General features: G+C 43.5%; 1 pseudogene; it reads left to right on the top strand.

Annotated features, from left to right (window-relative positions):
• Positions 1–8451: 8451 nt before the first annotated feature.
• Positions 8452–12331, top strand: LOC133906687 (isoflavone reductase homolog; annotated as a pseudogene).
• The last annotated feature ends 4132 nt before the right edge of the window (positions 12332–16463 follow it).

Genomic DNA, 16463 nt, shown 5'->3' with positions numbered 1-16463 from the left:
CGTCCGCCGGTCCGCCGCCGGCGCACTTCCACCGCTGCGCCAGATCCCATCTCCCAATGGGTTCTTCGCTGAACAGTACCGATCTGTTTTCTGCGCCGCGCGTCACAGAAAGTCGCGTCGCTCTCGTCCGCTGATCAGGACGCCTGCCACCAGCTGCGTTTGATTCGTCCACGTCGCGCTCCAACAAGGGGATCGATCCACGCTGTACGGTGTATGTTTTTGCGTGTTGTCTCAAGCGATCTCCCGTAGGAAGTCCCAACAGTGACGTCACAGCCTTGACCGAGGCCTTCGCATAGTGCTTTTGTTGTATTGCTACGCGCAGATGAAGTCTGCGCCCAGGAAGTTTTCAGTTCTTTGTTGAAATGTTTTATGTGCATATGAAGATTTATATCAAGCAATCGAGCAATACGAATTTACAAGTTCTTTCATATTGGTTTGTTTTATTTTATATTTATATGGTGGTTTCTATTGGTCTCAAAAAGAGTTATACCAAATAGTGTGTCAAACACGCTATTATACATTCGATCGGTGATCATGTATTCTTCTTCCACTCATGATATGTTTCAGTGCTCCTTGATGCTATCATTGATGCTATTATATTTTTCCTGTTTGTATGCTATAAAAGTTTGAGTAGAGATTAAGATAATATTTTGTTAGATCACTTTGAGTTAATTATTATAGATGTTTCAACTATATCGTTCATGTCAATCTGATAGTTTCAAAATATTCTTCGAAGATTGTTATTTGAAAGTGAAGGGTTTTTTTTTTTTCCTAATTGAGTTTAAGATGGAGGATCCTAAGTGCAGAATATTTTTTTTTCTACTAGATTCTACAACGTTTAGTATTACAGATACAATATGATTTTGCTATCTTCGCTCATTCAGAGAGGCCTAATATAAGTTTGATGCATATATACTATAATGTTTGGTACTACATTAAGTACATTTTTGTTGAGAGATAGATATGTCTGCTCATGACTGCAAAGGTTTTATACTCTATTGATTACACATTATGGTTTCATCTAGACTATTACTTCAAAGGAGTGGTTAATGATCATGTGATGAGATTCAAATTTTTTTATGATTGTCAGTTTGGTGCACGTGATGGCTACATATGCAACTTGCTCTTGCGAGAGCGTTGTTCGCCAAATTTTGTGTTTGAGATGGAGCATATATAATTCGTAGATGAGTTCTTCATTGAATTTTTTATCAACACCACATGTGATATTTTGGTTTGTGCCTTTTGACGATTGAGTATTGTTATAGTTTGGATAACAAGGTCAATTGCACAGACCAAAATATTTGCTGATGTTATGAACTAGTGAAGACTCAGATTGTTTATCTGTTTTGCTGATAGCTATATATATGAAATGTTTGAAGACTCAAGTGATCATAGTCATTATTTAATCCTTTGATGTTTTGAAAAAAAATTCTTAAAAATATATTTAGGGATTTTGATTTAAGGGGGAGTTTGTTAGATATTATATCTCAAAATAACAAATAGAATCCTAATCGGATACATTTCAACTGACATCTATAAATATAGGACAACCGTTGTCCCTATACTCTGAGCTATCATAATACATATTTATTTTTCGTAATTTTTTATCTTCATATTAGAAGGGTTTTCCACGTTAAATCATGTATCTGTCATATCCAAATGCCTAACATATAAATATTATAATTTCTCAGGAATTAGAGATGTGAGAATGTCAGATATTTGGTCAGGTAAACTACCTCTCAAAACTAGAATCTTTTTTTATGCTCCACAAGAATATAATACAGTTTGCACCAACTACTGAAAAACAGTGGCCGGACGGTGTCTGGTGTAAGCTCTGTGGAGCTGCTGAAATTGCAGATCATATAATGTTTCAGTAATTGTTTGCTTTCAATTAAAAGCAGGGCAAAATCCTCTGGCCCAAAATTCAATTCAGGTAATCCAGCGCTATCATCCAGCTGTAAGTTGGAACTCACCACTCGTCAGTGCGATCTGGCAGCACATATCGTCAGGACGAATAAAGTTGATGATGAAGAGACGTGACGCTGAAGGACAACTGAATACCGATGCCTCGATTGTAACTCCTGCCTTGTCGGACTATCCGTGCGCCCATCCTTCTTACTTTACTCGGTATGCCCAATAAGGGATGGCTAGTATACAGTGTGATCTAATGACATCTTAATCCTGGTCACGCTGTTCCAGCCACACTGCCACACCGTGTTAAAAAAACACTACATAAACGGCCCTCTCCGTTCATAATTTCTTTGCTGAAACAGACAGCTAACTAACACAAAATTATTTTATAGGTTTTGCTAGATTTCCCATTTAAGCAACAGCACGTGAAAGACGTAGCTACCACTACATAAGACTCATGTGCACCTGTGTCTCCCAGAGAAGAGAACCCTTTTCGCCATGGAGAAGAGCCGGGTCCTCGTGGTGGACGGCACGGGATACATAACAAAGCCGTTCCATACACTGCAGTTCTGCTAAGTTCGTGTAGCTCTCAGGATGAGATATCCCCTCCCATGCTTGCTCTACCTGAGGCTCCACTTCAATGCTGAGTTATGAGCTTAGCACTAGCAATGACTGTCTGTCAGGTTTTCCGGCAATAATCACCGGTGAGAACTCAAGAACGAACTCACACGAACACAACTGGAAGAATGAATTTTGTGCTACCGTAAAACTACAACATTTTTTTCTTCCTTTATTTATTTACTGGCAATTGCTGCTGAATGAAAGAGCGCATGAGTGCTTCTCACACCACGCCTTAGCCACGTCCATCCCCACGACCCACGTGATGTGCGTCCCGTTCACAGCGCAAGACTCAGCTCACCGCGAGCTATTCTTGCCACGGGTCAATAGGATGTATGGCTTCCACACAAGTCACAGGCTCATGCATGTCACTAAGACTAGAAACAAGCAGAAATAACAAAGTAACTAAAAGTTTTGACTATGTACAAGATTTGGCTAACACATTTCCCCCCAAACCTTGTACTGCTTACTTGAGTTTGACGAGGCCGATCCTGGAACGCAGCTCCAAGAACTTGTCGCGCCCGAATGGCTTTTCAGAATGTCTGCAAGCTACCCATTAGTGCGGATAGATTCGACCTTCACCCTACCTTCCTCAATGCATTCTCGAATGTAGTGGTACCGTGTGCAATATTGCTGTGATCGTGGAAAACATGATTCTTACTAAGCATGATTGCAGATTGATTGTCGATCTTTAGAGTGATGATGCTCGCCTCCTTTCCCCTGAGTTCTGCAAGGAGACGCGCCAACCAGACACCTTGGCAAGCTGCTATAGTCGCGGTAATGTATTCTGCCTCGCAGGAGGACAATGCCACAACCTTTTGTTTCTGAGATTGCCAATGCCACAACCTTTTGTTTCTAAGATTGCCAAGTGACCAAGTTGCTCCCTAGGAAGAAGAAGACTCCAGTGGTGCCTTTGCGTGTGTCGACGTCGCCCGCAAGGTCGCTGTCGCTGTAGCCGATGAGTTGAACAACTTTTGTCTTCCTCTGGTAGCAGCAGCCGTAGTTGATAGTGCCTACAATGCAGTGCAGCCTTCACGGTCGCCAGATGCTTGGTGGTAGGTTTCTCCATGAACCTGCTAATGTAGCCCACCGAGAATGCCAAATCTGGCCGTGAATTCACCAGATAGCGCAGCGAGCCTATGATCCTTCTGTATTTAGTAGCATCAATTGTAGGGGTTATGCTTGTCTTACTGAGTTTGAGTCGTGGCTCCATGGGAATGTGACTGGGATTGCACCGAGCCATGCCTCCCCACTCAAGGATCTTCACCGCGTATGCGCCATGGCTCATGGTGATGTTGTCATCGGTCTGGGACACCTCCAGTCTGAGTTAGTAGCGCAGCAGGCCGAGGTCGCTCATCTTGAACGTCCCCTTCATCTCCTTCATGAACTGTTCAAACTCAGTGAGGTTGCCGCCGGTGATGACAAGATCATCGACGTACATGCCTACCACCAGCCGGTGCGCGTCCACACCTTGAACGTACACCGCATGCTCGAAGGTGCTCCGATGGAACCCAAGTGACACCAAGGAGGCGTCCAACTTAGCGTACCACGCGCGCGGGGCCTAACGGAGCCCGTAGAGCACCTTGACGAGGCGCATCACCTTGTGCTTCTGGTTATCGATCTCGAATCTCGATGGCTACGCGATGTAGACTTCTTCTTGCAGTTCGCCGATGAGGAAGGCAGATTTTGATGTCCATATGGTGGACGGGCCAGCCTTCACTCGCGATGTGCACCAGCAGCAGTCACACCGACTCGAGCCATGCCATCGGCGTGAACACCTCGTCGAAATCAATGCCTTGCCGCTGCACATATCCCTTCACCATGAGTCATACTTTGTATTTGGTGATGTTACCAATGGCGTCCTTCTTGATCTTGAAGACCCATTTGGGCCCAATTAGGCATTAGCGTGATGGAGGATCGACGAGCCGCCAGGTGCCATTGGTCTCGATCGACGTCATCTAGTTGAGCATCGCCTGTCGCCAGCACTCATGTTCCTGTGCCTCTGCAAATGTCGCTCGCTCATCTGCACTCACCAGTAGAAAGTCTTCCTCCAGCTCTCGTGCAGTTAGGCCTGGCGGTGTCACCGGGCCTAGCACATTATCGACGTTGTGAAAGTGGAGCGAAGCATCGTTATGGTTGACATCGAGGGTCTCCTTTGCACCTAGTGGTGGTGAGACGAACTCGATCAGTGGTGTGCTCACAGATGGTGCTAGTGTGGGCGTACGTGAGCTTGGCGTAGGGGTACTTGGCACGGGTGGTGTCGTAGCTCGATCCGCTGGTGCCGGCTAGAGAGTGGTGACCACGCCCGGCTGGACCACAGTGGTGTACTCGATAATGAAGTTGTTGTCAACTTTCTCCATCTGATCACCGCTCCACTGCCATTGTGCCCTGTCATCGAAGATGATGACCCGAGAGACATTGACACGCTTGGTGGCTAGATCTAGGCACATACGCCTTTGACCCCGGTTCATAGCCCACAAAGATCATGGGTCTGCTTCTATAGTCAAGCTTCTTGGCATTTGGCGCGGCCACCTTGATGTGCGCCATGCACCCAAACATGCAGAGATGATGCACGGCTGGTGCACCCATTCTAGAGCTCGTACGGGGTCTTGCCACTGATGCTTTTGGATGACGACCTGTTCAAGATGTACATCGCTGCATTGACTGCCTCTCCCCAAAATAGACCCGGCAACCCTTTCACCTTAAGCATGCTGCATGCTGTCCTGACCACTGACTGGTTCCTTCACTCGATGACGCTGTTTTGCTGAGGCGTGTATAGTGCCATGAGCTTGTGGCACACACCCAGCTCGGTGCAATACTCGTTGAAGCTTGTGGTGGTGAATTCTCCCCCTTGATCCTTGCACAACGCACGGAGCTTCTTCCCGCTCTACCTTTCAGCTACCGCTTGAATGCACTTGATGGCATTCGGAGCAGTGTCTTTGGTGGGAAGGAGAGCAACCCACACAAACCAGTTGTAGTCATCAACAAGGAGGAGGAAATAGCGATTGCTGCTAGGCGTCAGTGGCTAGATCAAGCCACAGTGGTCGTCGTGCAGGAGCTCGAGGGGTTGCCGATGCTTGCCTTCGAGGCATGCCTCACACACCTGTTCGACCTGCGATAGCGCTGGCATGCCGTGGACCAGCTCTTCTCTCCCCATCTTGCGTAGTGTGGCAAAGTTGATGTGCCTGAATCGACCATGCCACCGCCACGCGTCCTCTTTTCCACATGCCGCTAGGCACACAGGCCGCACGATGTTAAGGTCGATCAGTTACAGGTGGCTGAGGTTGCAGTAGACCTTGGCGAGGAGACGCCGCTGCTCATGGAGAATCCGCATCACGCCGTCCTCTATCAGGATCTAGTAGTTGCGCTCATCCAACTACCTGACGCTGATGATGTTGGCGGTGAGGAGCGGGATGTAGTAGGCGTTGGCGAGGGTGCAATGTTCACCATTCTTGCATGCGAATAGCACCGTGCTACATCCCTCGATTTGGATGACGGAGCTGTCGCCGAGTCGCACTGAGCTGGTGATGCCCACGTCGAGGTCGGAGAATGCCGCCCGCGACCCGGTCATGTGATTTGTGGCCCCGGTGTCCATGACCCAGTGCTGGGGATCCTGCTCCTCCGTATCATTGAGCACTGCAAAGACATTCTCCTCCACCAGCTCGACTACGCCGCGTAGTGGACTCGATGATGACGGCACAGATGCAGCGTGTGAGACCGTCGACGAGGCCGAGGATGGGGATCGGTGGGGAGGTGACAGAACTGTGGTCATGGAGTCAACGCCGCCCTCGAGTAGTAGTATAGTGGGCTCGTCGCCCTGGGCCACATGTGCCTGGTCCTTTGACTTGGGCTTACTCCAGCACTCCTTGGCCCAATGGACAATCTTCCCACAGTTATGACACCTGTCGCCGTTGTGGCCTGGCCCAGAGCCTGATCCGTCCGAGCTCCCACCACTTCTGCCGCGTCCTCACCCCTTTCCGCTGTGACGCTTGCTATGGCAGCTGGAGCTGCCGTCACCATGGCCAGCCTCTTGTCCTTTCTTCTTGTACCACTCGAGCCACATCTCCTCGGTAAGGTAGAGCTTGCCGCCACTGCTCGGGGAAGACAGAGGTGGCGGCTCGCACCTGTCCTCAGCCACCCTCAATCTCCCGGTCACCTCCTTCACCGTCAACGTAGACATGTCGAGTAAGGTTTCAATTGAAAGAATGAGCTGGCTGAACCTAGGAGGAGCGACATGCAGGTACTTCTCAACGGCCTTCTGATTAGGCTCGGGTCGCCGAGGATGGCTAATTGATTGACCATGCTGGTGAGGCGCATGGTGAAGTCTTCCACCATCTTGCCTTCTCAAAACGAGATTGTCTCGTACTCGCGCTAGAGCTTCTGCGTGCTATACTTACGGATCTGCATCGTCTTGATGCTCTCCCATGCCTCCTTGGCCGATGGCTTGGTCGCCAACGAGGAGATCATCTTGAGCGGCACCAAGCTGTAGATGACCTCCAACACCATTTGGTCCTCATGGAACACGACACCGCTAGGATCGACTGCGTTCCAGATACACCGCGCTTGCAGCTTCAACTTCATCATCAAGGACTAGTTATTGTAATTCGTCTTGGTCAGTAGTGGGTAGTTCACCGAGACGTCCGCCTACTTGACCATGTGGTATATAACCAGCCCATGGTCGCTCCCGCCGCTGCCCCAGGCGTGGCCGCCAGAACCTTCAGGAGGAGTGCGCGCTAGCGGTGATGCCAACTGCCGGCGCGATGAGTGTGTGCGTCCTTGAGGCATGAACACGCCCTCAAGAGCACAATCATGGGTTCAAGACTGGAACCGAGCTCTGATGCCAATTGTTAGGTTTCTCGGCAATAATCACTGGCGAGAACTCAAGAACAAACTCACAGAACACAACTAGAACACTGAGAATTTTGTGCTACTATAAAACTGCAGTGTGTTCTTGTTTCTTCCTCTATTTATTTGCCGGTGATTGCTGCTGAATGAAAGAGCGAATGAGCGCTTCTCACACCACGCCTCAGGCGCGTCCATCCCCACGACCCGCGTGATGTGCGTCCCGCTCACAGAGCAAGATTTGGCTCGCCTCAAGCTATTCTCGCCACGGCCAACAACATGCATGGCTTCCACATAAGTCGCGGGCTCATGCATGTCACTAAGACTAGAAACAAGCAGAAATAACAAACTAACTAAAAGTTTTGACTACGTACAAGATTTGACTAACACTGTCTTGACTCCTCCGCTCTGGAGACTAGGCTGAGATCTTTGCTTGCATGCGGCCCTGGGGAAAAGATTGCTGATGTCATCCTCTTTACTCCATCTGAAGAGCTGTTTCTTGGTTGCAGGGCTCCGAACACACCCCCTTTTTAAACCCTGCATCTCTCTCTGAATCTCTGCAGGATTTGGGGAATAAGGCAAGAGGGATTGCCATGTTATGCTCCCCATTTGCTTTGACTTGGTCATCCTGCGTGCAGATCGCTGTCGACGAGGATGGGTGCTGCCCTCCCTCACGGGATCTTTTCGCTCACAGATCTGGCTTGCTGATGCTGAAAACATCAACTTCCGGTTGGAAAAACTCAAGAAAAAGGGCGAAATCTAGTCTTTTATTTGTAAAGTCTCTATTCCTCGGTGATTGAAGCCCAAAGATCTATGATCGGGGCTACATATTTGAGGTGGAGAGAGGAAATTTTCGGTGGATTTGGCTTGGATTTAGGATCTTGGGTGGCACAAGCGGAGTTGCAGGGGGGGGGGGGCGCACCAGAGCGACCTAACGGCTCCATACCTTCTGCTCAACTAATCCATCGCAATTATCAGGTACAGATATCCAGTGCAATCAACGACTTGTCACTCTCAGTGCGATCCAGCTCACACATTTTTTATATTTATTATTTTATTGCCCGTTTAGGCCAGAGCGTCGTTCAGACGTAGTTAACACCACAACTATAGAAACCTCATATATTTGCACCCCCGTCTCCCACAGAAAGCAGGAACCCTCCTTGCGAACTATGGAGAAGAGCCGGGTCCTCGTTGTGGGCGGCACGGGCTACATCGGCAGGCGCATCGTGAAGGCGAGCCTGGCGCAGGGCCACCCAACGTTCGTCCTGATGCGGCCGGAGATCGGCCTCGACGTCGACAAGCTCCAGATGCTTCTGTCCTTCAAGGCCCAAGGCGCGCGCCTCGTGGAGGCCTCGCTCGACGACCACGCGGGCCTCGTCGCCGCCGTGGCGCAGGTCGACGTGGTGATCTCGGCCATGTCCGGGACTCACATCCGCAGCCACAACCTGCTACTGCAGCACAAGCTCGTGGAGGCTATCAAGGAGGCTGGGAACGTCAAGGTCAGTGTAGCTCAAGCAAGTGTTGTTTCTACGAGTTTCATATGATTTTGAAGCTGCAAATTTTCACATAATTCATACGTTGCAAAACAGAAAACCTATGAGACATCAGATGCCACACACGAACCTGCACATGAATTTCACTGTTGTTCCGTAGAAATGTTACATACATAAAACAAAATTCCATTATCGCGTGTTCCAAATACGGATTAATCTTCCATATAACGCTAATACGTCCATGTAAATTTGGGTCGGAGTTAATTCTGTGCACAGCTATCTCCCTTCTGCATGCCTTGCAATTTGTTTCAAAGGGAGAAATTAATGAGCATGACAACCTTACAATTTTAAAACACTTAAATTTGAAAACAATTGTTTACCTACCCTGGACCCCACCCCAACCTCACAAAAAGTAGCAATAGGGGCTAGCCCACCGGGCAACCTGCACCACAAAGCTACCGTAATTCAACCCATTTCGTTAGAGCGGGTTTATGTAGTTCGGGTGTCGATTTCCACCTATTTACACTTTCAGATTTAGGTTAGGCTGAGACTAGTGGGTTTTAGATCGAGTATGATTTTATTTTACCTATACTTAATTCGACCCATTAACATCTCTTGTTGGGGTGGGTTGATATGGGCATCCTGTGAGTCTTGGTGGCGCCATATGTCCCCACACAGAAGTAACAAGATCAAGTGAGACTTATAGTCTGCAAATTTATATATCAAAAGTCAAGGAACTGTACGTAGTGCAGTTGGCTAAGGCTCCAAGGGAGGAGCCGGCCGGCCGGGGCTCAAACCCCGGCTCCTGCAAAAGCCTCCAAAAAAGGCTAGATCAAAAAGACCCTTTTTAAAAAGAATTGATATATCAAAAGTCGTAGTTAAATGACAAATTACGAGAATAATATCAAGGCAACGAGGGAAATATGATCGGTCTAAATATCTGAACAGTAAAATAACCAGGAAACCCATGTGGCTAGTTAGTGTAAGCAAGGAAGACTGTACCCTTTAGAGGGAAATATTTTTCTCAGGTGGGAAATAGTTTTGCATTTCCAGCACAAAAAGTGACTATTTGACTTCGTTTCCAGAGGTGCCAATACAACAAATCAAATGTCAACATTACACAAAAAAATGTGAGGAGAAAACTACTGTAGTTAGATAAGGTATGTGTTTTTTGTTGATACACCCAACATCACGAGAACACAGGAAAATTGACGGAAAACAACAATAAATGATAAAACAATGTATCTAATAATAAACATTATAATTGTGGATGCAGCGTTTCATACCATCGGAATTTGGCACGGATCCATCAAGGATGGGGCATGCTCTTGAACCAGGAAAGGTTACGTTTGACGAAAAGATGGAGCTAAGACGGTAAATAGAAGAAGCTAACATTCCCCACACCTACATTTCTGCTAATTGTTTCGCTGCTTACTGTTGTGCTAACCTCGCCCAAATGCGCACTGTCTTGCCGCCAAAAGAAATTGTTCAGGTATATGGAGATGGGAACGTCAAAGGTAAACAATAAACATTTGTTGGTTGTCTTCTAATATAGTTTTCTATTTGTTTAGATAATAGTTGTTTATTTGTTATGACCATTTATAAAAAGTAGAAAGAACATACATATATTTTTAATTTCTAAATGCAGTCACGTATACTAGGCCTGTACACATAAATTTTTGCTTCAGCCATTAAGGGTTTTTCAAATTTTAAATTTCTCATCGATGTGTTATTTCTTCCTTTTCTACATTTTCTATCTCCCTTTCAAGCAACCCAAAAAATCTAGGATTCATGGGCAAAATCTGTTGTCTTAGCAATTACTTTTCTGTAAAAGAAAGTTACAAGCATGATTTGTCCAACCGCAAATGCTAGATAAATTTTATTTTGGAATAAACACAATAAATCATATGATCTGAAATGGTGTATTCTTAACTCCCAATTGACTAAGATTATTTTAGCAAGCTTACGAAAATTAAATCTTTAATGGCCATTGTTTGGATATAGTTTATTATACAATAATAACATCAAATGAACAATCATATATTGTTAGATTTGTCGGGGGATTATCTTGAAGAGGTACTTTCACATATGGGAAAACACATATGGGAAAAATTTATTTGTAGGACACTATTAAAACACTACTTTGGTGGTACTGTAGGGCACTCTTATTTTCCTTATTAGCTTTAAGAAACTGTGAAACTGTAGTATTAGCTATAGAACACTAGAGAAGAGAGGAAGATGGGGCATGACCATTATGCTCTCATCTTCGCCTCCACTTTCTTCTTCCTATCCTCACCTACTGATGTGGGGCTCACCTTGTCCTAAAGGAATGACGTGTGGGGTCAGATCAGTTAAATAGGAGAGGGGAGAAAGGAAAGGGCATGAAATGTGGGGCTGGGTTGTAAGTGAGAAAGAGAGAGATAGAAGAGGAGGAAGAAAGAAGAGTTGTGAAGGGCATAAAGGTCTATTTCCTCACTCCTATCTCCTCCAGTGTCCAATAACCAATACCATAATTTCAGTGTCCTAGAGCCACCTTATCATAGAGACAAGTTTCCAATAACAGTTCATCTTTTTGAATAAATGCAATTCTTTTTTTTCCAATATGAAAATGGAATATATTGACCAAGTCATGTATCATAGAAATACAATTCTAATGATATAGCTTTAATATATAGGAATACACTATCTACAAAGAACACAAGAATGACCTGCTTCTAGTATCCCACTTCTAACCACATAGCTCTGACATATAATGCAGTGATATTTGTGGATGAAGATGATGTGGGAACGTATACAATCAAGTCTGTTGATGATCCTCGCACATTGAACAAGACAATATATCTAAGACCAAATGAAAACATCCTCACTCACAATGAGGTGATCGCAAAATGGGAAAAGCTCTCTGGAAAAGTTCTTCAAAAAATCCATGTTCCCGCTGATAAATTCTTGGCTTCAATGAAAGGTAATTACACAATTGCTTGTTCCAAGACATTGTCAAGCATTAAAATTATGCATTTTGCACATATTACAAATTTCATAAGTACTCCTTCCCATTGGATTAAATGTGAATTTTGCCCATATTCATGCAGATGTGGACTTTGCCACACAAGTTGGAATTGGACACTTCTACCACATTTTCTACGAGGGCTGCTTGACAAACTTTGACATTAAGGATGATGAAGAAGCTACTCTGTTGTACCCAGAGGTTCAGTACACCAACATGGACGAATACATGAGACGATATGTGTAACTACAACCTTTGTTAAATTATTGGTGACCTATCTTATAATATCGGAATCAATCGACACTATGTTTTGATTTTGAAAATATTCTGTCTTACATCATGCATTGACGCATGCTACTCCAACTGTATGTGACAAGACATTAAGTATGTAACAATTGTACGTGACAAGACATTGACTTGTTTTCCTGCATTTCATCTAAATGGCCATTCAAGTTGTTTTTCAGTGTTTTGCATTTGTATTCATGTCAATTATGTGTTTTGTACATTTGCGTGTTTTAACATTCATGTGTACCAAACAAGTCCTAAACATCAATTATTTATATTATATGGCAGTATTCCTGCTGCTTAAGTTGCAGTTAGAGTGGCAACTGCATGGGAACCTTTCCCCCCAAATCATCTTGGTTTCTTTTTTACATGCATTAAATCGGTCATTTGTCAATATCCGTTGTCAGTCCTTCGTCATTGTTGCTTCGTACATCTCGGTAGGTTAAGGCTGTAGAAGTCATCAAAGCAATAGCACTGGTTCGTGCTGGCCCCTCCTCACTTGAGGTTGTTGTGCCTCCTAGTTCCTGTATTCTCTATGAATGGCTCCTGCATCATGGCCACGACCATGGGAGTGGGACGTGCGCACCGGCACAGGAAGTGATCGGTTCGGGCTGTCCTGTCCTGGTTGGCAGTTGAGTTGTCTGATATCCCGTAAGTGCATGGGATTTTTTAGCACTTTTTCCCGCGAGTATTTCTAGGTTTATATCCAATCAATCGAGAGTTTGCTATGTGGTGAATCATGTTTCGAGTCGTAGCGTAGGAATGCAATGCAAAATAATAATAAAGATCGATGTTATAAAATAAATAAATATGAAGATATAAACTCAACTAAAAATATGGTGCAATTAAGAGAAAGTCTTTATGTAAACAAAGGTTCATTGGCTTCCGACTAATCTAGACATTTCATATATAGGGCAAGAACTAAGTGTTTTATACTATTCCTAATATGAGAGGGCATTTTTGGTTTATCCTATCCTTATAGTCCTCCATTCACATCCATAACCTGGCCACGCAAATAAATTTATGAGAAATTCCAGACTACACTCATGAGAGGTTTTTTGTTAGGTAGCCTCCCAACTCTGCTCAGAAGAAGTTCACTGGTCCTTTGCTTTGAACGGGAACTCCTTTGGGGACCCATTCCTCCTAGTCAGGAAACTCTCTGAAGGCATGGATTGAATTTCCTGGGAATAGTCTTCGGCCAACTCGAATTGTGGTATTTGAAATCCCAAAAAGATATTAGACTCTCCATCCTTATCCACTTTGTTTAAATCGGGCACACGTGACTTCTGAGGGGAATTGATATGATTGGACCCCTGACAGATGTCTTTGGAAATCGAGAATCATGACTCATCAAACCCCGCCATACAGTGCTGAAAAATGAAGTGTCACACATGCCGTTAGTTCACTACAAGGATTCATGTGTACTGCAATGAATTTCTTACAACAAATGATAAATCGTTGCAATAGAACCTTACTATAGCCACCACTGTTGCAATAGTTTTTTTTCTAATGCCACAATTCATAGTTGTTGTATTTATTATGCAATTCATCGTATATATTTATTTTATTACAACGAATATTTACATAGTAGTAATACCGAGATCATTTTGTCACAATGAATTCCTATTGCCACGACTGTTGCAATAGTTTTTTTTCTAATGCCACAATTCATAGTTGTTGTATTTATTATGCAATTCATCGTAATATATTTATTTTATTACAACGAATATTTAGATAGTAGCAATACCGAGATCATTTTGTCACAATGAATTCCTATTGCAAGTACTAAAAAATTGTTGCAATAGAGCTTTGCTATTGCCACGACCAACTATTTCAATGCAATAGCTTTTTCCTAATGCCACAATTCATAGTCGTTGTATTTATTATATGATTCATTGCAATGCATTTATTTTATTGCAATGAGTATTTAGATTCTAGCAATATTTGGACCATTTTTCCACAATAGATCCGTGTTGCAAGTACTAAAAAATCATTGCAACAGATGTACTTATATTGCCATAAATAGTTAGCTCATAGTAATATTCTATTAAAACCGACATGATGTTACCCGTTGCAATACTTTAAAATCATTGTAACAGATTTATTTCTATTGTAATGAACAGTTAGATTGTAGCAATAGGTTACACAAATTGCCACAATGATTTTAGTGATAAATAATAGAAAAAATCGGTTCAATAGAGTTATTCCTGTTGCAATGAATAGTTAGTTCAGAGCAATAGTCTACCCATATTGCTATACAGTTTTTCCATTGGAACTATTAAAAACATTGCATTCTAGCATACCATAAACTGTTAGAGTTAGCTTGTGAAGAAGATGGCTTTTCAGGGCTTGCAGATGTTGGTCATAACATCTCACCCGGGCTTATGGTCACTCTTGGACTTGACGCCTATGTACTAATAATCTTTATTAAGGGTGACCAAGCACTTAGACTAACGTGATTCAATGTATTACTAATTTCTATTTTTTTAGCCCAAACATATCTTTGGATCGGCTCAGCCCATCATAAATTTTATAGTAGCCTTAACATGGCATCCTCAGCCACCAACCGTGGATGCATCACACATGTATGTAGGGCACCTACAATAAACTGAGTTTGGCACTACAACAAAACCAATTATTTTCTGTAGGTGAAAAAAATAGGAATTGGCGAAAAACAAGATAAGAAATTTTCACCAATAAAATAAAATAAAAATCAGAGATGCATTTCTCACAAACTTATTACAAGGGTATAGTTCAAAAATCAAATCACAGAGGCAGACGTAGCTGATTCATTATTCAAAAATCATATTTGGAGATATTTTCACTGGAATACAATGGTTATATCAACTCAATACAAAGAAAGAACGTATGCACCAACACAAAAAGTAATCAGCGGGATAGAATAATCACAATAACATCATAGCTCCAGGTAGATTACATCGACATTAACTTACGTAGAAACACTTGGTATATTTCTAGGCGAATTTCGGAACCAACCATGCCCAAACTAGTACAGGACACAACAACACCACAGACTACAAAATTATTTGATGAAGGGACCATACAAGTCTAAGTCCCCTTCACCCACCAATGATTGTTTACATTTGTTTCCCGAATACCGAAAAATTTCACTGAGACTCAATTGCGGCCAGCTTCACCATCTCCGGAGTACTCTCCTTGACCCCAGGTTTGACCTTCTGCTTGCCAAACACCATCAGCGATACAACACATCATATGGGGGTAAACAGATTGATAAAAGAAACAAAAACAGACCAAACCGTAGAAGTTAGAATTTTCAGTATCTCAATCGCAACATCTAGTTATGCAATTGCTCAAAGTTATGACAGCATCAGCTCTAACTAACATGGTCTATTGTTGTAATGCTGCAGATAGATACTCCCTTGAAAAAAACAGTAAGTTTAATATAGCTACACACGTGTGCACAACTAAGCTACCAAGGAGCACTTGAAAACAACCACAACAACAACACCACATTCTCAACTCACAAGTCATTGCATCCAGCAACAGAGATCAATAGATGGAATCTTAAACAGAATATAAGGCATAAAAAAAGGTGCCAGCTGCAAATTCCATACATGGGCTAACAATCAAAGTGAATATCACTGTTGAAAGTTAAAAATATAGCACATTTAACTATCAAGATTATGCAATCTGCATGCTTGTGTGATAATGCGCTTGCAAAGAGAATTTCTTAATTCAAAAGTCCTAGTCCAAGAAAATGTGAAATCAATCCCTACATTGCAGACCTTAAGGTGAGTCCTGCTCAAAACAAATGTATGACACAATCTAAAGCAAACTGAATACAGGAAAAGCTAAGTACTTAAGCTAATTTTCTCATAGAGTACCACTGTAAAGATGACATCAACAAGAGTGCACATTCACCATTTCTTTTGTATCAACTATAGACCGCCCAACAGACACTCCCTTTAACTCATCAACTAATGCAACAACAATAACAAAAATAACATAAGGAGACATATTTGGCCCAGCTGAACCAAAATAATGCTGGAAATTCCTAATCATATTCAAGTGATCCAGCAGTCTAGAGATGGACGCCCTATTCTTAGTAGTGCTACAGCTACAATGTATTCATTTCTACATCTTGAACAATGAAGGTACACAGAAACACAAGGAAGAGACACACCATGATGCACCATAGTTTATCATAGCCTGCAAAAGTACATACCAAAGAGTTAATCAAAATAAACCACTGAACAACAAAATCTATGTCCTAAAAGATAGTTCATCCGTATCCTAAGAACATCACACATGTTGTTTCCTTTGCCTCT

Source organism: Phragmites australis, chromosome 23, assembly GCF_958298935.1.
Source record: "Phragmites australis chromosome 23, lpPhrAust1.1, whole genome shotgun sequence".
NCBI lineage: Eukaryota > Viridiplantae > Streptophyta > Magnoliopsida > Poales > Poaceae > Phragmites > Phragmites australis.
The sequence above is the reverse complement of the archived record's forward strand: the minus strand, read 5'-3'. Positions and strand labels throughout refer to the sequence as shown.